Raw genomic sequence first — 22,683 nt, forward strand, 5'->3', positions numbered from 1 at the left:
GAGCTCCACTCTAGACAGGAAACATGTGACCTCCACTTACTTGAGTTGTGTCTATTGGTTGTTTGTTAAAGTTTGTAGCACTGCTCTCTTGAGGACTGCTGGATATTACACTTTCGGGTCCCCCTGGGTTACTGTTTGCAACTCTGGTATTCACAATTTAACACTTTACTTCTTGGCTCAGTCAATGATCAGTCCAGGGGTTTGTAGTTGTTTTTGGTGTTTTATTTTAAAAAGGGATGGGGGAAGGGAATAGTGGGATACTCCAGATTACCTATTCACAAGATATGAGGACTCCTGTCTGATGATGCAGCCAGGCTGCTGATTCACCCTGCCACTAGGTGAATTTGGATTAAGTCTCTATCCAGAAGTCTTCACAAACTAATTCTCTTCAGGATACTCTCCTAGTATCCCCTTTCACTTGACACACTGACACCCATCCTCTGACTATCCTACTCCGGGGTGGCCCCCCTTAGGTCAGGCCCCTTGACACACTCCCCTGTACTCACGATACTGTTTGTCTAGGGTCTCCAGTGTCTCTCCCCCTTTAGTCAGTTCTCCTGGACCTCTGGGTTCATTTCCGTTCCTTTGATTCCCAGGCCGACCACCTGCGACCACGTGCCACCACTACAGAGGAGGAGGCAGTTGCCACCCTCCCTCCGGGACTTTGCTCACCAACCAAAGACCCTGCAGCATATGTGCTCCTGACTTTGATACAGTATCCAAGAATGCAGCGAGACAGCCTGTCTCTACCAGTTACCAGGATGTATCAAAGCCTGTGTATTCATTGGTCAGGTTTCCTCTCATTGTTCAATATGAATCCCTATTGGACCAGTGTGAAACACTCTCTAGACCCAATGAATCACATACTGAGCACACTGAGCAGACCTAACTCACAGATCCTGCTCTCTGATAGGCAGAAAGCAATATAGATTTGCCTGCAGCTCCTCTGATAGGCAGACAGAGCCAAAAACTATACTCTCTCACTAGCACCTACCTAGGAGGGTGCTACACTCACCCCCAGCCAAACCGAGCCATGTCCTCACTGGCTCTGCCTCTGGGCAGCCACTTCTACAAAAATTATTTTCCAAAAATTTCTACCGGGATCCCACAACCATGGAAAAGGGTGAAAGGGGAAGTAACAAAAGTACAAGGTCATGGGGCGTACCCCATATGTGGCCAGTGGATATAAAAAATTACGTGAAAAAATATATATGACTCTACTGTACAAATATTCACACGGTTATGTACACACAGCAGGTGCATTGAATCAATGAATCAATGCACCCCCCGACAAACAAAAATCTGCTTGGACAGGTGAACAAACATTACCCTGCCTAACTAACTAGATACATTATCTACGTGGCATAGAAATTTACATTAAGTAATGGAGGGCCTAGCCAGACCCCGAAATTCCAAGCCAGCCTGCAAAGGAAATTTGGTTAAGCATAAATTGATGCATGCCTTACATCAGTGAGACCGCCCTCTCGTTAGAGGTGACCTTCTCACCACATTATCTCTAACTGCACATTCTAACAGAGATCCTCTTCAGTTCCGGCCCCCTCAGGGCACACACGACTCAACGTTCCATTGTTACCCCTGAAACAGATAACAATTAGACCTTGCTAAGCAGGAACAACCTTTACATCTTTACATTCCCCCAGTCAAAGCACCTCCCCCACAGTTAGTAATCACTCCCAGGGAACACAGGTAATCCTTCGGTCGCCCCTGATCCTAACCCCTTCCCTGCCAGTGTCATTAGCACAGTAACAGTGCATATTTTTTAGCATTGATCACTGTATTGGTGTCAAAAGTGTCAGTTAGGTGTTTGATTTGTCTGCCGCACTTTCGCAGTCCCGCTATAAGTCGCTGATTGCTGCCATTACTAGTAAAAAAAATAATAAATAAAAATATACCATAATTTGTAGCCGCAATAACTTTTGCGCAAGCCAATCAATAAACACATATTGGGATTTTTTTTTACCAAAAATATCTAGCAGAAAACATATTGGCTTAAATTGATGAAGAAATTAGATTTTTTTACATATTCTTTATTGGTAATGTTTTATAGCAGAGAGTAAAAAATATTGTTTTTTGTTTTTTTTTCTAAAATATCATTTTTTTTTGTTTATAGTGCAAAAAATAAAAAACGCAGAGGTGATCAAATACCACCAAAATAAAGCTCTGTGGGAAAAAAAAGGACATCAAATTTATTTGGGTACAGTGTCACATGACTGGGCAATTGTCAATTAAAATAACGCAGTGCCTTATCACAAAAAATAGCTTGGTCATGAAGGGAGAGGGGGGGGGGGGCAAACCTTCCGAAGCTGAAGTGGTTAATAGAAAAAAAACAAAACAAGGCTTTACACACACTTTAAGGGCTCACTGCAGCTCAAAGGAGCTCAAAGAAGCGGCTCCTACAGGCTTTTGAGCTCTTATTTTTTCTGTCTGGAAATTCCCCTCCATGTTAGCCAATGTATCCATGCACAGAACACTATGGCTTTTTCAGGCGTTTTCAGGCAAATGCTCAGGGGTCAAGTCCTGGGGAAAAAAGTGTGGGAACTCACCCAAGATACACCCGAGCCCCCCCCCCCCAAAAAAAAATTTACGCTCATATATTTCACAGAAAATACAATGCAACATTTATTGTAAGGGGTGTGAAGGTGGCACGAGAATGCAAATGTTCAGTGGACTCACTGCTCCACTTACCTGGCGCCTCTGAAATCGATGTCCCCGGGCCTGCTCCTTGTGTGCTGGCTGTGTCTGGCTCCTCTGCTGCGTGCTGCTGCCTCGCCTTACCAGTGACTCCGCTGATGCTGTCCACACGCTCTGGGCCTTCAAATGCATAAACATGAAACATTCGTGACAAATTGGCCAAATAAACACATAAACATGAAATATTCCTGACAAAGGGCATCAGTCATGGTTCACAAATATTTCATGTTTATGCATTTGAAGGCCCAGAGTGTGTGGACAGCATCAGTGGAGTCACCGGTAAGACGAGGCAGCAGCACGCAGCAGAGGAGCCAGACACAGCCAGCACATGTGCAGTGCAGTGAGTGGACTGTGGAGACTCACTGCTCCAGTGACTCATCTCCCATGCAGCAGTGTTAATTTCGTCGACTAAAACCGACTAAAACGTTTTCGTCGACTAACACAATTCAGATGACTAAAATACGACTAAAACTAAAATGGCATTTTAGTCTTAAGACTAAAATACGACTAAAACTAAAATGGCATTTTAGTCTTAAGACTAAAATACGACTAAAACTAAAATGGCATTTTAGTCAAAAGACTATAACTAAAACTAAATCTAAATTTGCTGCCAAAAATTAACACTGGTGCATGCTCAAAGCATAAATAATAACATATTAGATTTTTCACTCCAGGACCAGCAGTAGTATATAATGAGTTTGGAAATTGTAGAGAAATGCTTAAATAATGCATTACAAATTACAATTGAACTACACCCATTTGGTTATAGATGACTAAAATTAGTTTTAGTCGACTAAAATGTAGGGCGTTTTAGTCGACTAAAATATACTGGAGTTTTAGTCGACTAAATACGACTAAAACTAAAACACTTGCAGAAGACTAAAATAGGACTAAAACTAAAATGCCATTTTAGTCCTAAATAAAAATGGGGGTTTAGTCCCACCATATGGCCATATCGTGCTCAAGCCCACCACTGCGTCAAAGTACCCCATTATCAGTGGGTCCTACACTATCCATAGAAAAGGGGTGAATCCAGCCTCTCCAACCCTTGGAGACAACACTCCTTGCTGGGATGGATGTGCTAATGCACTACAAAGGACTCCTCCTGTATCTACTTGATGGTGGACTCTGATAGAGTACAGGTGTGTGTGGGGGGTGGGATGCTCAACCACAGAAGTCTGGTCAGACTGAATACATAACAAACAAGCAAAAAATTGGGGGAGCAAGCCCTGAACATGTATATCTAAAGCCGGTGCAGCTATGGACCAAGCAACATGTATATTAAAAAAGAATAGCGCAACCATGCAAAAGAAATGACTATTAAATATGGAGACAATCCATAAATAAAAATGGGGGTTTAGTCCCACCATATGGCCATATCGTGCTCAAGCCCACCACTGCGTCAAAGTACCCCATTATCAGTGGGTCCTACACTATCCATAGAAAAGGGGTGAATCCAGCCTCTCCAACCCTTGGAGACAACACTCCTTGCTGGGATGGATGTGCTAATGCACTACAAAGGACTCCTCCTGTATCTACTTGATGGTGGACTCTGATAGAGTACAGGTGTGTGTGGGGGGTGGGATGCTCAACCACAGAAGTCTGGTCAGACTGAATACATAACAAACAAGCAAAAAATTGGGGGAGCAAGCCCTGAACATGTATATCTAAAGCCGGTGCAGCTATGGACCAAGCAACATGTATATTAAAAAAGAATAGCGCAACCATGCAAAAGAAATGACTATTAAATATGGAGACAATCCATAAATAAAAATGGGGGTTTAGTCCCACCATATGGCCATATCGTGCTCAAGCCCACCACTGCGTCAAAGTACCCCATTATCAGTGGGTCCTACACTATCCATAGAAAAGGGGTGAATCCAGCCCACCACTGGGGTACTTTGACGCAGTGGTGGGCTTGAGCACGATATGGCCATATGGTGGGACTAAACCCCCATTTTTATTTATGGATTGTCTCCATATTTAATAGTCATTTCTTTTGCATGGTTGCGCTATTCTTTTTTAATATACATGTTGCTTGGTCCATAGCTGCACCGGCTTTAGATATACATGTTCAGGGCTTGCTCCCCCAATTTTTTGCTTGTTTGTTATGTATTCAGTCTGACCAGACTTCTGTGGTTGAGCATCCCACCCCCCACACACACCTGTACTCTATCAGAGTCCACCATCAAGTAGATACAGGAGGAGTCCTTTGTAGTGCATTAGCACATCCATCCCAGCAAGGAGTGTTGTCTCCAAGGGTTGGAGAGGCTGGATTCACCCCTTTTCTATGGATAGTGTAGGACCCACTGATAATGGGGTACTTTGACGCAGTGGTGGGCTTGAGCACGATATGGCCATATGGTGGGACTAAACCCCCATTTTTATTTATGGATTGTCTCCATATTTAATAGTCATTTCTTTTGCATGGTTGCGCTATTCTTTTTTAATATACATGTTGCTTGGTCCATAGCTGCACCGGCTTTAGATATACATGTTCAGGGCTTGCTCCCCCAATTTTTTGCTTGTTTGTTATGTATTCAGTCTGACCAGACTTCTGTGGTTGAGCATCCCACCCCCCACACACACCTGTACTCTATCAGAGTCCACCATCAAGTAGATACAGGAGGAGTCCTTTGTAGTGCATTAGCACATCCATCCCAGCAAGGAGTGTTGTCTCCAAGGGTTGGAGAGGCTGGATTCACCCCTTTTCTATGGATAGTGTAGGACCCACTGATAATGGGGTACTTTGACGCAGTGGTGGGCTTGAGCACGATATGGCCATATGGTGGGACTAAACCCCCATTTTTATTTATGGATTGTCTCCATATTTAATAGTCATTTCTTTTGCATGGTTGCGCTATTCTTTTTTAATATACATGTTGCTTGGTCCATAGCTGCACCGGCTTTAGATATACATGTTCAGGGCTTGCTCCCCCAATTTTTTGCTTGTTTGTTATGTATTCAGTCTGACCAGACTTCTGTGGTTGAGCATCCCACCCCCCACACACACCTGTACTCTATCAGAGTCCACCATCAAGTAGATACAGGAGGAGTCCTTTGTAGTGCATTAGCACATCCATCCCAGCAAGGAGTGTTGTCTCCAAGGGTTGGAGAGGCTGGATTCACCCCTTTTCTATGGATAGTGTAGGACCCACTGATAATGGGGTACTTTGACGCAGTGGTGGGCTTGAGCACGATATGGCCATATGGTGGGACTAAACCCCCATTTTTATTTATGGATTGTCTCCATATTTAATAGTCATTTCTTTTGCATGGTTGCGCTATTCTTTTTTAATATACATGTTGCTTGGTCCATAGCTGCACCGGCTTTAGATATACATGTTCAGGGCTTGCTCCCCCAATTTTTTGCTTGTTTGTTATGTATTCAGTCTGACCAGACTTCTGTGGTTGAGCATCCCACCCCCCACACACACCTGTACTCTATCAGAGTCCACCATCAAGTAGATACAGGAGGAGTCCTTTGTAGTGCATTAGCACATCCATCCCAGCAAGGAGTGTTGTCTCCAAGGGTTGGAGAGGCTGGATTCACCCCTTTTCTATGGATAGTGTAGGACCCACTGATAATGGGGTACTTTGACGCAGTGGTGGGCTTGAGCACGATATGGCCATATGGTGGGACTAAACCCCCATTTTTATTTATGGATTGTCTCCATATTTAATAGTCATTTCTTTTGCATGGTTGCGCTATTCTTTTTTAATATACATGTTGCTTGGTCCATAGCTGCACCGGCTTTAGATATACATGTTCAGGGCTTGCTCCCCCAATTTTTTGCTCATTTTAGTCCTAAGACTAAGACTAAAACTAAATTGAAATTTGCTGCCAAAATTAACACTGCCATGCAGGCTGCTACACAGCCACAGTGCCACTTTCTAAAGCCAGCCTGCTCCTCTGACTGCTGCAGTTTTCTTCTGGCTCTCATACCAACCTCACACTGTAAAATTCTGTCAGCATGTCAGCCACACTGTCATTTTCAGGGGTGTGTGAGCACACACCCCTGAAAATGACAATGTGGCTGACATGCTGACAGAATTTTAGTGTGTGAGGGACAGTATGGAAGGCAAATGTGCAGTAAGTGGACTGTGGAGACTCACTGCTCCAGGGACTCACCTCCCAGGCAGGCTGCCACAGTGCCACTGCTAAAACCGGCCTGCTCCTCTGACTGCTGGAGTTTTCTTCTTCTGGATGCTGTGGATATGCTTCTGCTCTCTGTCTCTGCTGCTGGCTGCCTTCACCTTGCCTCATCGCCTCCCTCACCGCCTCACCAAGCGATCATCGATTCAATGCAGAAGGCACTCCAGTCAGGCCACGCCCACGCCTGTCCATTCTGCGCGCGCTCTAGGCCTGGGCTGGGCCTGTGACTGGCTGGTGGTTCTTGTTGCTGGGCAGCTCACTCTCCTGCTCGTGACGTCATCCGCTGTGCGCTTCCCCCTCCGCCGGCCTGTTTGCAGAGAGAGGCGCCGCGAGCGGCGAGACGCTGCGGCTGCCTGCACTGCACTGTAAGCTCTGGCTACCCTGGTCCTGCAGAAGGTCGGAGGAGCAATGGGAACGACGTTCCCGCTGTGGAAATAGTGCGGGGACGCCGTTTCCATGCGTTCCTGCAGGACTCGACCCCTGCAAATGCTCCTACAGGCAGAAAAAAAAACCCACCAAACTAGCGTTTTTTTTAGAGAAGCTTTTTTAAGAGAGCTCAAAAAGGCTCAAAGAAGCTTGAAAACATTTGTTCAATCTTTTTGTTTTGTTTTGTCCAAGAAAATACTAAACTATCTAGAAGGGTTTGCGGGGGAAAAAAACGCTTATGCTCAAAAAAGCTCAAAGGAGCTTGAGGAAGCTTATTAAAAACATGCACAAGTGCACAAAAAAGCACAAGCTGAAATAAAATGCCTGTAAAAGCAGCTTCTTTTTTTTTTTGTTGAGCCTAATCAGTGTGCATGAGCCCTAATGTTTAATCTACTGCCTACGCAAGTGCCAGAGATTTCCATTGGAAGGCTGCCATCTAGTGGAAAAAGATGCACAAACAGGCAGGAAAATACCTGAAACAGAATGTGCAAGCAAAAGAATTAGAAAACAATTGAACTATTGTGTTTTTTCCAAAAATGTTGCGAGCAGAATACATATTGGCCTAAATTTATGAAGAAATTCGATTTTTTTAATTGGATATGTTTTAAAGCAGAATATTGTTTGTTTTTCTAAATCTGTCGGTCTTCTTTTGTTTATATAGCAAAAATGAAAACAAAATAAAAAACCCAGTATTGATCAGGCTCTATTTGGGTGGAAAAAAAATTAAAGAAATGTTATTTGTAGAAAACCAATCAATATACGTTAACTGGGATTTTTTTTTTCTTTTTTACCAAAAATATATAGCAGAATACATATTGGCCTAAATTTATGAATTTTTATTTTTATTTTTTTATTGGCTATGTTTTATAGCAGAAAGTAAAAAATATTGTTTTTTTTTTTTTTCAAAATTAATTGTCTTTTTTTGTTTAACACACAAAAAATAAAATACCATCAAAAGAAGGCTCTATTTGTGGGGAAAAAAGGACATGGGTACAGCAATGCACAATCGTGCATTTGTCAGTTAAATTAACAGTGCCGTGTCGCAAAAAAATGGCCTGGTCATGAAGAGGAGTAAATCTTCTGGAGGTGAAGTGGTTAAAGCTTAACTCTGAGCTTTTTGAAGAAAAAAAAAAAAAGTAACCCTGGAGATGTAAATATAAAAATGCAACTTTCCACCACTAGATGTCATCAGACTCAAAGGCTAAATGGCCTCCTGCTATGATATCCTTTGAGTGTCAGGGACCTGCCCCCTGAGGCAGTGTCTGTAAAGTGCCTTGCATTCATATGGAATGTTGACTTTGTCACATTACTGGTACTGATTACCTCTAAGAGTCCATTCACACTGCCGCGACTTGTGAGGCGACTTGTGTGCCCTTAAGGCGCCCCAAGTCGCTTGACATAACAAAAGCAATGTTAATCAATGAGTGCCGTCTTATTTGGCACTACTGAAGTCGCTCCGACTTCAGAAAAAGGTCCTGTACTACTTTGAGGAGACTTGTATTCGACTTGTCCCATAGACTTCAATGGGAGTCACCTCCTTATCTTATTTGAAGCGACTTGTGATCCGACTTTCCATTAAAATGGTCCTGAACCAGAAAAAAAGATCATTTTTCTTAGAATTTTTAGTAGCGCAGGGATGGGGCTCCGCTCCTTTCACACCTGGGCATTTTTGTTGCAGGTGTTTATTGGGCATTTTTTGGGCGTCTTTGGAGGCAGGCATAACATCTGAACTTCTGTATAGGGGTATATATACACACACACATATATATATATATATATATATATATATATATATACACATACACACATATAGGTGTGAAAGGAGCGGAACCCCATCCCTGAAAATAATTTCAGTAGCGGATGGATGGGGTTCCGCTCCTTTCACACCTATATGTGTGTATGTGTATATATACATATATGTGTGTGTGTATATATACCCCTACACAGAAGTTCAGATGTCATGCCTGCCTCCAAAGACGCCCAAAAAATGCCCCGATAAACGCCTGCAACAAAAACGCCCAGGTGTGACAGGAGCGGAGCCCCATCCCTGTGCTACTAAAAATTCTAAGAAAAATGATCTTTATTTCTGGTTCTGGACATGCTACAGAGCTGAAACTTCACAGGTACACTTTTTAGACCCCCAGACACTAAATCTAAAGAAATCTCTTTTTTTTTTTTTTCAATAATTTTTTCAATAATTGGCTCTCTATCAAAAACAACAATTTTTAAGAACTTTTTTTTGTGTGATTGAGCATGACCCAGAACCATCATATTCTGATTGGCCAAATACAAAGTCGTACAAAGTCGTCTATCATACAAGTCGCGCTGAAAGTCGCGCTAACAAGTCGCCCCTTATGAGGCGACTTAGAGGTCGCGGTAGTGTGAACCGGCTCTAAGAGATAGCAATCCCAATTAAAATTCTGGCTAATTTTTAGTTATTCAGAAATTCGGATGTATCGAATTATATTGAATATTAACAAGTTTAAATGAATCCGAAATAATGAAACAAAATGTTGGATGAAATTCAAATTCAAATACTTTTAGAATTTAATTTAAATAGTTTTCGAATTCGAATTTCCGACGAGAAAAAAATTGAATAGAAAAAAAAGGAAAAGAATGCAATAGAAAAAAACAAAGAATAGAATATAATAGAGTAAAACATAACAGAATAGAAAAAATAGAAAAAAATAAAGGAATAGAATAGAAAATAAAGGAATATAATAGAAACAAATACAATAGAAAAAAAAACAAAGAATAGAATATAATAGAGTAAAACATAACAGAATAGAGAAAATAGAAAAAAAAATTAAGGGCTAGAATAGAAAATAAAAGAATAGAATAGAAAAAAAAAGAGTAAAACAGAACAAAATAGAATAGAAAATAAAACAACAGAAAAAATTGAATAGAAAATAAAGGAATATAATAGAAAAGAATATGATAGAAAAAAAAAAAACCAAAGAATATATTATAATAGAGTAAAACATAACAGAATAGAAAATAAAAGAATAGAAAAAATAGAAAAAAATAAAGGGATAGAATAGAAAATAAAAGAATATAATAGAAAAGAAAAGAGTAAAACAGAACAAAATAGAATAGAAAATAAAACAGCAGAATAAAATAGAATAGAAAATAAAGGAATATAATAGAAAAGAATACAATAGAAAAAAAAACAAAGAATAGAATATAATAGAGTAAAACATAACAGAATAGAAAATAAAAGAATAGAAAAAATAGAAAAAAAAATAAAGGGATAGAATAGAAAATAAAAGAATTAAAAAGAGTAAAACAGAACAAAATAGAATAGAAAATAAAACAGCAGAACAAAATAGAATAGAAAATGAAGTAATAGAATACAAAATAGAATAAAATAGAAGAAATTTTCAGAGATCTTAAAATTAGAATTGATTTGAATAAACAAAACGAATTCTTAAAGCAAATAAAACAAAACAAATTTTGTAAATATAGAAACAAAATGACACAAAACAAATTTTTTTTTCTGCACATGTCCACACAATACCTCCTGACAATGCCTTCATCTGATCACCCCCCGCCCCAGAAGGATAGCACCATCTTTGTTGAGGCATTATTCAGGTTTCACTATCTACTTCCTCGACTGAGATGCCGACTCAGAGAGGACACAATCATACAGTATAAGTCCAGGGCTCTGTTCAGTTCTTGACTGTGTTCACAAATGTCTGACACAGATCAGCCACTGCTGCAGCCTCTCATTGTCTACAAAGTTACAATGTTGCAGTCTGATCACTGGAGGAGAGACCTAAAAACTTTATCAGTTCCTTTTTCTGCAGCCTCAGCTGCACAGATGAATGAATTGGAAGCACTCTGAGGCTTCTTGCTTATTCCCAAACTGAAGCATAGTAAACACAGTTTACTGAGCTTCTGTGATGAATGGACACAAGAGTGATTTGTACTGATCACTCACTGTGTTCCTTCAGGAAAGGAAGGGGCTAATAAATTATTATATTATTATTATTATACATCCCCTTGTGTGCCAGCCACAGCTTTCGACAGTAGAGGTGAAGAGGGAAGATAGCAGCGCTGCGGGGGAAAGGGGCACACAGGGGGGCTCCGACAGGGGCGCATATGCTAGAGCCAACCCCCCTTGCAGTATAGCCAAAGGGAGAAAGAGGAGGAGAAGCTGGCAGCGTTTCAGGGGGAGGCAGAAGAGGATTGGTGTCTGCAATAAGACTAAACAGCCGGCCCTCCTGCTCAGCAGGTGCCTGGGCCCCCCTTTTGAACTGTTTGGTCCCGGGCCCAGTACAGGAGGGCTGGCTGTACTGCCTTATCAGAGGCCCTGCTGGTACTACACGACTGTTGTACAACTGTCGATCCGACTTTCCCCTGTGACATTGGTCCTACATTGATCCTACATCAGTCCTACTTCCATCCGACTTGAATCAGCAGGATACATTTTTTCCCTGACTTTGGGATAGTCCGACTTGTCCCTCCACCAATCCAAACAATCCCAGTGTCACATAAACTCCTTTTCCTGCTGCTGTAATTACATGTCGGATGTTTAGGATGAGGATCCGACTTTGATCCGACTTCAATGATAATGAATGGGCTAAAAATGGACCAAAGTCGGACCAAAGTAGTGCAGGAACCTTTTTTAACCACTTCAGCCCAGGAATGTTTTACCCCCTTAATGACCAGGCCATTTTTTGCGATTCGGCACTGCGTTACTTTAACGACAAATTGCGCGGTCGTGCGACACTGTACCCAAATACAATTGATTACCTTTTCTCCCACAAATAGAGCTTTCTTTTGGTGGTATTTGATCACCTCTGCGTTTTTTAGATTTTGCGTTATAAACAAAAAAAGAGCGACAATTTTGAAAAAAACGCCATATATTTTACTTTCTGCTATAAAACATTCCCAATAAAAAAATTTAAAAATCGAATTTTCTTTTTATCAGTTAAGGCCAATTTTTATTCTGCTATATATTTTTGGTAAAAATTTTTTTCCAAAAAGTGTATTTTAATTGGTTTGCGCAACAGTTATAGCATTTGCAAAGTGCGGGATAGATTTTTGGACTTTTTATTTATTTTTTTGTTTTTATTAGTAATGGCGGCGATCAGCGATTTTTAGCGGGACTGCGACATTGCGGCGAACAGATTGGACCCCTAACTGACATTTTTGACACTTTTTTGGGGACCAGTGACATTAATACAGTAATCAGTGCTAAATTTTATGCTCTGTAACTGTATAAATGACACTGGCAGGGAAAGGGTTAACACTGGGGGTGATCAAAGGGGTTAATATTTGCCTAACTGTGCTTACTAACTGTGAAGGGGGATGGGCTCTGTGACAGGCACAGAGAGATCGGGGTTGTAGCTTAGCTGAAACTCCTGTTCTCTCTCTGCCTGTTTGACAGAAGACTCGCCTGCTTTGTTTACATAAGCAGGTGGGTCTTCTGTCAGTTTCTCTGATGATCACCACCGCTCCTCCCGTTGCCTGACTCCCACTGTGTCTAAACACAGCAGGAATGCGCTCTCGGCAACGCGCGCGGCAGCGACCGCGTGCACATAATCACATAGTACTACGTGATTATGTGCAGCTGAGCTGCCCTGCCGCAGTAAATCTGCGTGTTGCGGTCGGTAACTGGTTAAAGTTGGACCGACTTGTGTCAGACCAGTTAGGACAGCTCTAATAGGGAAACATTGATTTGTACATGTCATGCAAGTCGGGTGTATGTCGCACCAGTGTGACCCGGGTCTAAGGCTGGCTTCATATTGATGCAGTGTGGGAACCTCATCGATTCCTGTGTGGGTTCTCGTACCACATCCGAACCGCAGGCCGTTTACACTGTGCTCTGCGAACCACTGTGGGTGTCAATTAAGTGCCGGTTCATATTAGTACAATCACAGAGATCTCTGTGCGGTGCAAATTTCAGCCATACAGTTTGTATGGCTGAATTCACACCGCAATCGCACTAAACACACACAGGACCCTTTTTTTAATCCGCAGCAGAATCGGATCGCATGGTGGTTCACACTAGTGCGATCCGATTCTGTGCAAACTTGCAGATCGCACTGCAATATGCAATCTCAACTGGGGGTGTTGTTAACTTTTAATTGACACCCCCTGCATATCGCATATGGCAGTGTGAACTGTGTGTGTGAACACGCTGTATATTCGCAGCGTTCCCGCATCGCACAAATGTGAACCGGGACTAAAAGTTTATGACACCCCCAAATCGGTTTGCAGAATACAGTGCGAACTGTGAAATCGGATGGAATCGGATCGCTTATGTCAGAACACCCATGCGATCCGATTTCAGTGTGGACAAAACGAAAAAAAGGGTCCTGCACCATTTTGGTGCGAATGCGATTTCAGCCATAAAAACAGACATCGCATGTGATGTGCACAGGAATGCGATGTCTGCACTCCTACCTGTGTGAACCCAGCCTTAAGGTGATTTCCATCCACAGATACTTGCCAGGCTTCTCATAGACTGGGAGAGGACGATGTTTGTTTTGCATCCATTGGTTACATTATAATCACTTCTACCAAACAAACAAACAAAGGAGATCGTTAGCAGTCCGTTACATTGTCCCGGTAGCCTGACAACTGTTTGGTGTCTAACGCTGAACCCCATAGGAGGCGGCGTAGTCAGGGCTGGGCTACATCACTATTCTCTAATGGAAAGCTTTGTATACAAAGTGACAAAAATAAGTATAATATTTCCTTTATAACACCGAAAATAAAAGAAAGAGCGACTTTATAAATGAAGAATTCAACCCCGAAGATTTAACTGATAAGAGGCATGGAGGAGATCAGCTATGAGGAAAGACTGGAGGAACTGAATTTATTCTCTCTTGGAGGAGATTAACAGGGGATAGGATCAACATGTATAAATACATAAGGGGGGGGGGGGGTATGATCACCATTTATATATACAAAGTACATGGGGGGGGGGGTGTGCTCACATAGAGCAGGTACGTATGGCATGTTTGTTATTTTTTTTTTTTTATAAAAATGTTTCCTATATATACAGTAAACCCCCGCTCCATCGCGGTTCAGTTTTTGCGGTCCCGGTGTATTGCGTTTTTTTTTGTAATGTTATTTTACTATATAAATCATTAAAAATGAAATATTTTTGTGTTTTCCATAGCTCTTGCTATGTCTCTCAGTATCTTTTATGTGTTTAAATGAGTTTCTATTGTTTTAAAAGTGTGTTTAAAGACCTTAAAATGCTTTTACACGTACAGTGACAGTAAAAAAACATGCCTACAGTGTATTTTAATAGGGTTTTTCTATTTCGCGGATTTTCACTTTTCGCGGCTGGGTCCGGAACGTAACCCCCGCAATGGAGGGGGGTTTACTGTAGTGCTATACTAAACATGATCACCATGTATAAATACATAAGGGGGATATGATCACCATTTATATATACAAAGTAAATAGGGGGGGGGGGTGTGCTCACGTAGCTCACGTAGAGCAGGTACGTATGGCATGTTTGTTATTTTTTTTTTTATAAAAATGTTTCCTATATATAGTGCTATACTAAACATACCCAGGCAAGCTATCCCTGTAAAACACATGTGTCAAACACAAGGCCTGCACCTCTTCTGCAGCACCCCCTCATCTCTGACACCACCTTGTCTCAGCAGTCGATAGCAGAGAGGAGAACAGAACTCCTCCTTCAGATCCTGCACTTCTCGGTGCAGCCACAGTACCCCTCTCGTCTTTGTCCCCACCTTGTCTCAGCAGTTGACAGCAGAGAGGAGGACACAACTCCTCCGTCAGATCCTGCACCTCTCTTTGCAGCTGCAGCACCCCCTCGTCTCTGCCCCACCTTGTCTCAGCTGTCAACAGCAGAGAGGATGACATAACTCCTCTGTCAGATCCTGCACCTCTCTGTGCAGCTGCAGCACCCCCTCATCTCCATCTCTCCTGGTCAGTATTTAGCAGACTCCAGTCCCCCTCCAGACCCTGCACTTTCTACTTTCCAACTTCGCCCCATGATGAAATTGAGTTTGACACCCCTGGAAGAGTGTAAATACTTACCTAAATACCTTACCTTACTTGCTGCCAAACCCTAATCTTAGAGGTTATTCACTGAATGTAATATACCTTGGTTGAAGGCCGAGTTGAGGAGAGGGCTTTCCTTGCGGCTCTGGTCTGAGCACCCCTGAATGTGGTGACAGAGGTACAAGGCTCAAAGAAGCACGGGTACCAGTAGCTTGGTAGCAGATGATTGCTACGTACAGAGACGTAATCCAGGTGAACCAGGGATATACACGGTGAAGCAGCAGCATAGACAGAAAGCAGGCAGAGCAAGGTCCAGGAGCAGATCAAAGTCAGTACGAGGGAAACAGGAAGAGCAAGGTCCAGGAGCAGGCTAAGGTCAGCACCAGGGAAGCAGGCAAAGCAACGTCCTGGAGCAGGCAGAGGTCAGTACCAGGGAAGCAGGCAGAGCAAAGTCTAGGAGCAGGCTAAGGTCAGAAGCAGGCAAAGCAAGGTCCTGGAGCAGGCAGAGGTCAGTACCAGGGAAGCAGGCAGAGGAAGGTCCAGGAGCAGGCTGAGGTCCGCACCAGGGAAGCAGGCAGAGCAAAGTCTAGGAGCAGGCTAAGGTCAGAAGCAGGCAAAGCAAGGTCCTGGAGCAGGCAGAGGTCAGTACCAGGGAAGCAGGCAGAGGAAGGTCCAGGAGCAGGCTGAGGTCCGCACCAGGGAAGCAGGCAGAGTAAGGTCCACAAGCAGGCTGAGGTCAGCACCAGGGAAGCAGGCAGAGCAAGGTCCAAAAGCAGGCTGAGGTCCATATCAGGGAAGCAGGCAGAGCAAGGTCCAGAAGCAGGCTGAGGTCATCACCAGGGAAGCAGGCAGAGCAAGGTCCAGGAGCAGGCTGATGTTAGCACCAGAGAAGCAGGCAGAGCAAGGTCCAGAAGCAGCCTGAGGACAGCACCAGGGAAGCAGGCAGAGCAAGGTCCAGAAGCAGGATGAGGTCATTATCAGGGAACCAGGCAGAGCAAGGCCCAGAAGCAGGCTGAGGTCAGTATCAGGGAACCAGGCAGAGCAAGGCCCGGAAGCAGGCTGAGGTCCAAATCAGGGAAGCAGGCAGAGCAAGGTCCAGAAGCAGGCTGAGGTTTCATCAAAAGCAGGCAAAGAATAGACAGAGGCAAGCCGAGGTACGGTACAGAATCCACAGAGCAAGGTCAGGAATAAGCTGGGTCAACAATGGTAGATCAGTCAGCAAAAGCAGGAACACAGGAAAACGGGTCACGGGAAGGCTGAAGAACATCCAGCGGTTAGCATTCACCAGGATCTCCTTTAAATAGGCAGCCAATGTGCATGAACATGCGCACCAATGGGTCTACATGTCAGTGCACGCTGGGTATTAGCCCGAGCCAGTCTGTGTGCTGGTACATGTGCACAAGCATTAGCTCTCAGTGGTTTCCTCTGCTGATCTCCTCATCATTACTGTCTCCCATATGATACATGTCTACGTTAGGGATGAGTAAATGTGCCTAGGTTCGGTTTGCTTGTCAAATCATGCATAAAGTGTGAGAATTACTAACTCACAATGGAACCCTATCGGATTATTGGTAGAAAAAAAAAGGGGGGGGGACAAGCTAGACACTGCTATAGGGGCATGTACCAATGCAAAAAATAAAAATAAATAAAAAAATAACCTTCCATGCAGCAGGTAAAGGACTGACCAACTGGGATTATGGGAAAAACACCAAAGCTTTTAATGACATGCTTAGGAGATGCTGTATGTGGTGGTATGGAACAGTATAATTCTCAAGGACAACATCAACAACAGCTTATTCTGGTATCACATATTTTAGATGTTTTTTTTTTTTTCTTTTTTTAGTTTATTGCTTGGCCTAAATACAGTGGCAACACCCCAATCTGAATAATTTCAACCAAAAAAGGCCTTTTAAATTAGTGTTGGCTGCGATATGTGGTGGAAGCTATATGGTGGAAGTAGCAGCCAAAAGCAGATTCGAAATCTATAGGAAAAATGTACTCTTTTAAAAAATAAAGCTAAAGACCTCAACTTTGTACCATTTGGCCAGTGGCAAAATAATTTTTTCGTACCATTTTTGGGCTTCTGTTTTCTCAGCACCAAACTGCATTGTCTTAAAAGTTTAAAAAAAAAATTAAAAACACTTCAAAACCACATCCCCAGTTTGCCTTGTATCGGGCTATTCAGCCCTTCATCAGGACAAAAAGACAAATACGTAATAAATGTTTATGATGTTTCTGTCTTTTTTTGGACCTGACGAAGGGCTCATTGCCAGAAATGTTCGCGATATGTTTTTGTTTTTGCTTGATTTTGAGAGAAAAAAAAAATTTAGGCTACGTTCACATCTAGGCGATGCTATTTTACAGGCGTTTTTCAGGCATTTTTTCAGGCATTTTACATGGCATTTTACCCCCAAAGAAGCTCTTGCACCTTTTTTGGGCATCATGCGACCCGCGATTTTGTTTGCGCGATGTTACCGCGATTAGGCAGGCGGAAATCGCGGCAACATCGCACAGCGCTTGGGGTGCCATTGCAAATCAACGGCAACGCACAGACGTCCCGCGATTTGCAATGATTTCCGGATCACGGCCACGGGCAGAATCGCGGTGATTCTGCCCGTGATTAGCTACGCCAACATGTGAACGTAGCCTTAAGGGCTTTTCTCAGGAGTTTTTTAGGGCTTTTTTCAGGCGTTTTTTTAGGGCTTTTTTCAGCTCATGTACTTTTTGGAGCGTCAGGCGTTTTGCTCAAGGCGTCCGAAAGCTCAGATGTGAACAGGGCCCATTGAAATGAATAGGATTTGTCTTGTTGGGCGTTCTTTGAGCTGATCCTAGAGCTTACAAGCGCCCCAAAAACACCCCCAAACGCTTACATGTGGACGTAGCTTTAAGGTTGACAAGTGACCAATGGAAAAAAAAATAAAAAGGCCTGTAATCTGCCCAAAAAGAAGCTCATGTACTTTTTTTAGCGTCTGGTATTTTGCTTAAAACGTCAGAACGTTTAGATGTGAACAGGGGCCATTGAAATGAATAGGATTTGTCTTGTTGGGCGTTTTTTGAGCTGATCCTAGAGCAGAAAAACGTCCCAAAAACGCCCCAAAATGCCTACATGCAGGGCCGGTGCTTCCACTAGGCAAACTAGGCAGCCGCCTAAGGCGCATTGCCACCTAGGGGCTCAGCCAGGAGTCGGCACTCTCTCTCCATCATGAAGGATTATTGTGAGCTGAGGGGAGAGGTGGCGGTAGGGGAGGAAGAAGGGACAGAGAAAGATGCCAGGTGTCTTGGGCAGTGGCGGAACTATCAGGCCCTGGCTTTCCACCACTGTTGGAGGGGCCCCAAGAGGCAGGAATGGAGCCCACTAGAGTGCTGCCTGCATGATGATCCTCTTTGGCTGGAGCTGAACGGCCTTAACCCCAGGCCGGAAGTGACTCTCTTCACTGAGCTAGTAGGCAGCCGTTCATTTCCCTGGGTTGGTATTAAGCAGGGAGCGGAGGAGAGCTGAACCTGAGCCGGAGCTCGCCACTGGAGGGCGGAACCTTTACTGGGGCAGAAGCGACGAGGCACCGGAATAGTCTGAGGAGGTTGGTGATGAAGGACATGCGGAGCTCTCTGACTGCTACTTTTCTCTCCAGCAGGAGCCGGTTGGAGCTGTGGTGAGCACTGTGGTCCAGGAGAGAAGCGTCCTGGGAGAAGGAATCAGCAGGATCACTGTGAAGGAGGGCAGAGTGGGGGCCACTCTCTTCATACCGCCCAGTTAGTGTCCCCAGAACAGGGGATCGGGTCCCTGGGTGTTACATGGAGCATCCCTGGTATGAAAGGGAATCTGAGTCACCAGGTATGCCATGGAGGATAGGGATCACCGGGTGTAACAGGAATTTGGGGTCACCAGGTGTGCCATGAGGAATTGGGGTCCCTGGGTGTGCCATGGGGGATTGGGGTCCCCAAGTGTGACACGGAGGAACATCAGGGTCCCCAGGTGTTACATGGAGGAACATCAGGGTCACCAACTGTGGCATGGAAAAACATCAGGGTCTGACATAAAGGAACATTGGGGTCACTGAGTATGACAGCATGACATGGAGGAACACGGGGGTCCCTGGGTGTGACATGGAGGAACATCAGGGTCAGTGGGTATGACAGCATGACATAGAGGAATAGTGGGGTCCAAGGGTGTGACATGGAAAAACATCAAAGTCCCTGGGTGTGACACGGAGGGACATTAGGTTCCCCGGGTGTGACATGGAGGAATATGGGGGGTCACTGGGTATGAAAGCATAACATGGAGGAACCATCAGATCAGGGTCACTGGGTATGTCATAGAGGAGTTTTTAACCCCTTTCCTTTTTTTGGGGGGGGGGCGCAAGTAGGTGGTCTTGCCTAGGGCGTAAAATAGTCTAGCACCGGCCCTGCCTACATGTGAACTTAGCCTTAGAGCTGAAAAACGCCCAAAAACGCCAAGATGTGAACGTAGCCTTATAGTCAGCAAACCCTTTTTGAACTTTTTGCGACATGTTGTGCCTTAGGGGAAGAGCTGGTTCCTGGCATTGTCTGCAAGTGCTGTCCACCTTTCCCTTTATTTTTATACAGTATATCCTGTATGTAATATACTCACTACAATCCCTTGGACTGATGAACATATACAGTAAAGTATATATATATATATATATATATATACTGTACATTCATATTACAATGAAATATATTTACACATTTTAATAAACTTTGCTTTGCATTATTATTTCATTGATAGCGTAAGCAATTTCAAAAACCTGTTAACTACATCTGGGAAATATTAAAATAGCAGGTCTAGAGAACATTTTTAAGGGCCTTCAAAGAAAATTATTTAACTCAATGATGAAATCATTGGATGCCCTGACCAACAGTTTTTGGAATTTCGCATTCATTTTCTAGCGGAAATCTAACCGTGTATGGCCAGCCCACCTAACGCACTGTACATGCAGGTTTTGGTGCATTGCCTCACTGATAGTTGCAGCTCAATACACATAAACTATTGTCAAAGTATTGGGATGCCCACCTTTACACACACATGCACTTTAATGGCATCCCAGTCTTAGTCCGTAGGGTTCAATATTGAGTTGGCCCACCCTTTGCAGCTATAACAGCTTCAACTCTTCTGGGAAGGCTGTCCACAAGGTTTAGGAGTGTGTCTATGGGAATGTTTGACCATTCTTCCAGAAGCTCATTTGTGAGGTCAGGCACTGATGTTGGATGAGAAGGCTGGCTCGCAGTCTCCGCTCTAATTCATCTCAAAGGTGTTCTATTGCAGGGGTCTCCAAACTTTCTAAGCATGGGGCCAGTTTACTGTCCTTCAGGCTTTAGGAGGGCCAGACTGTGGCATTGGGAGTAGAAAATGCCCCAGCATCAGTGCCTTATCACTGGTTTTATTGGAAACAATAGTGCCCCATTGATGGTGTCAGAATGGGAAATTAATACGGGTGTGTAGGCGCTTCCACCTTCTCACATCCCAGTAGGGGGAACGCTGCCCCATCACTGGTTTCAGTTGGTGGAATAGTGCCCCAAGGGCAAGATAAAGGCAAGCGGAGGGCCAGATCTGGCCCCCGGGCCGCAGTTTGGAGACCACTGTTCTATCGGGTTGAGGTCAGGACTCTGTGCAGGCCAGCCAAGTTCCTCCACCCCAAACTTGCTCATCCATGTCTTTATGGACCTTGCTTTGTGCACTGGTACAAATCATTTGGTGGAGGGGGGATTATGGTGTTGGGTTGTTTTTCAGGGGTTGGGATTGGCCCCTTAGTTCCAGTGAAGTGAACTCCTAAGGCGTCAGCATACCAAGACATTTTGGACAATTTCATGCTCCCAACATTGTGGGAACAGTTTGGGGATGGCTCCTTCCGGTTCCAACATGACTGCGCACCATTGCACAAAGCAAGGTCCATAAAGACGTGGATGAGTGAGTTTGGAATGGAGGAACTTGAATGGCCTGCACAGAGTCCTGACCTCAACGCGATAGAACACCTTTGTGATGAATTAGAGTGGAGCTTCAACTCTTCTGGGAAGGCTGTCCACAAGGAGTGTGTCTATGGGAATGTTTGACCATTCTTCTAGAAGCGCATTTGTGAGGTCAGGCACTGATGTTGGATGAGAAGGATGCCTTTTCTCCAACATCAGTGCCTGACTTCACAAATGCGCTTCTGGAAGAAAGGTCTAACATTCCCATAGACACACTTCTTGTGGACAGCCTTCCCAGAAGAGTTGAAGCTGTTATAGCTGCAAAGGGTGGGCCAACTCCATATTGTAAAGTGTCTGCGCTATATAAATCCTATATATAATAATAATAATAATGAACCCTACAGACTAAGACTGGGATGCCATTAAAGTTCATGTGAGTGTAAAGGCATGCGTCCCAATACTTTTGGTAATATAGTGTATATGTGCAGTGTGGACCTTTATACACGTGACTCATGGCCCTTGTGACTTTATTTAAGTTTCTCTTACCACTTTAAAGTCTCAAAATGCCTGCCCTGCTCTCAAACACAACATGCAAATACGTTTGTCTCCAGGGAAGCTTTCAAACCATCAGCATAAAAACAAAAGGAGCATTTGTGGGCAGGGAAATCCAACAGCCAACACTCAGCATTACAATACAAAGCTATAAACCCAGCAAACCGGTCTGTAGTTGCAGAATGTTTGTATTTGCCATAGAGAGAAGTTGTCACACGCCATCAATTATTCTGGTGCAATCACACCATATAACATTCAGAGTATCATAGGATGATCTAAGAATTACTGTTTACAGGGAATCAGCCGATTTGTTTTTGTTCTTTTATGCAAAGTCCAAAAAGAGCATCAAACCAAAGAGCTGGGAGTCCAAAAAATGTTTTAATATTGCTGTACATTCAGCAAGAAAATATAAAACAGCCAACACGTTTTGGGGGTTCAAACGTCTGCTTCAAGGCTCAGATAGTGCATAAACTAGGGAGGACTCAAAATGGCAAAATCCATACAATTAACCACTTGTGTACCGGAAGGATTTGCCCCCTTAATGACCAGGCCAATTTTTGCAATTCGGTACTGCGTTAGTTCAATGGAAATTGGAGGGGGGGGGGGGGGCTAAGGGGGGAGCTGCACACTGAAGGTTTTTACCTTCATACATAAAATGCATGAGGGTAAAAAACCTTCAGCCTTTACAACCACTTTTACCACTCTAAGACCGGAAGGATTTGCCCCCTTCCTGACCAGGCCCTATTTTGCGATTCGGCACTGCGTTAGTTTAACGGACAACTGCGCGGTCGTCTGACGCTGTACCTAAATTTATGTATTTTTTTACCCACAAACAGAGCTTTTTTTTGGTGGTATTTGATCACCTGTGCGATTTTAATTTTTTGCTTTAAACAAAAAAAGAGCGACAATTATGAAGAAAG

Source organism: Pelophylax lessonae (genome assembly GCF_965119305.1).
Source record: "Pelophylax lessonae genome assembly, chromosome: 6".
NCBI lineage: Eukaryota > Metazoa > Chordata > Amphibia > Anura > Ranidae > Pelophylax > Pelophylax lessonae.